Consider the following 1651-nt stretch of genomic DNA (forward strand, 5'->3'; position numbering starts at 1 on the left):
CAAGTTAGAATTTTCCCTTTTTGCTTCACCAATTATGTTAATAAAAAGGTTTGCCTTGGCCTGTCTGATTTATTTCATCACCTTATTTCTCAACAAGGTAAACCTACATATGTCATGCTCTAATGGGACTTTGGGGCTGTTTTTAGAGCATAATCTCATTTCTTCATCAGTTTCCAGATTTCTCCATCTAGCCAAGGAAGGAGGCTCTTTTAGCTAGGTTTGGATTAGATTTTCTTTAGGAAGCCATTTATTGTAGTCTGGATTGTGGATAGAAAACTGACTATCAGCTTCCGTGTCTGTATAGGACAAGAGATCCTTCCAGTTAATTCCCTTAATTGCATTTTTTTTTTTTAAATAATTGATTCACTCTTAGGTATTCTGAGTTGATCAGGCTTTCTAGCAGTAGAGAGGTTAACCTGTTCAGTAGAGAGGTGAACCTGTTCAGTAGAGAGGTAAACCTGTTCAGTAGAGAGGTTAAACCTGTTCAGTTAAGAGAGGGTGAAAACCTGTTCAGTAGAGAGGTTAAAACCTGTTCAGTAGAGAGGTTAGAACTTCAGAGAGAGTTGGAAACCTGTTCAGGAGAGAGTGGAAACCTGTTCATAGAGAGGTTAAACCTATTCAGGAGAGAGGTGAAACCTGTTCAGTAAAGAGGTGAAACTGGTTCAGTAGAGAGGTTTGAAACCTGTTCAGTAGAGAGGTTGAAACCTGTTCAGTAGAGATGGTGAAAACTGGTTCAGTGAGAATGTGCAGGAGATGGTTAAACCTGTCTGTAGAGAGGTTTAAAGCTTGTTCAGTAGAGAGGTTACACCTGTTTCAGTAGAGAGGTTAAACTCTGTTCAGTAGAGGTTAAACCTGCTCTTAGACAGCTTTCTGGCTATAAGTGTCAGATTATGATCAGATGCCCACTGTCAACCATACTGAATATTTAGTCACTCCTCTCTGGTTTTAATTACTGAAGCACCAAATCAATCCGTGTGTTTAGAGCACCAAGTGCCACTCCTGGTTGGCCTCTTAACTAGTGCTGTTAAGGGTCAAGGTATTAGTTGATTGTGTTGAGGAGTTTTCCTACACACTTGTCTTCATAATTCATATTAAAATACTCCATTAAGATGACTCTTTCCCAAAATCCACTTCTAAGCATGTTATTAAACTGATCAAAGTAAACACCACTTTTGGTTGGAAGGATGGCGCTCGTATACATTCCAATGAGGGTAAAAGACATTTGGGGGAGACATGTGTAACGTTCAGGCCAGATACATTCTAGGTTCATTTGATTCACATGACCAATCAAGTTGTTTACATCGGATTTCTTATATGTTAATCATCACACACCTCCCTCTTCCTTCAATCCTGTTCTCCTGAAAAACAATGTAGCCAGGCACAATCAAAGCAGCAGATGGAGAGTTTTATGGAGCCATGTCTTTGAGAGGCAGAGGAAGTCAAGATTGGAGTCTGTGAGTAAATGTTAATTTGATCACTTTTTTGAACGACACTACAATGTTCAAGTGCCCCTAGTAGTCCCCGTAGTGCCCCCCTAGTAGTCCCACCTGGGTTAGTGGCCCCCTAGTAGTCCCCTAGTGCCCCTAGTAGTCCCCTAGGTGCCCCCCTAAGTAGTCCCCTAGTGCCCCCCTAGTAAGTCCATCTTCTCTCT

This window comes from Salvelinus sp. IW2-2015, unplaced genomic scaffold, assembly GCF_002910315.2.
Source record: "Salvelinus sp. IW2-2015 unplaced genomic scaffold, ASM291031v2 Un_scaffold3119, whole genome shotgun sequence".
Lineage (NCBI taxonomy): Eukaryota > Metazoa > Chordata > Actinopteri > Salmoniformes > Salmonidae > Salvelinus > Salvelinus sp. IW2-2015.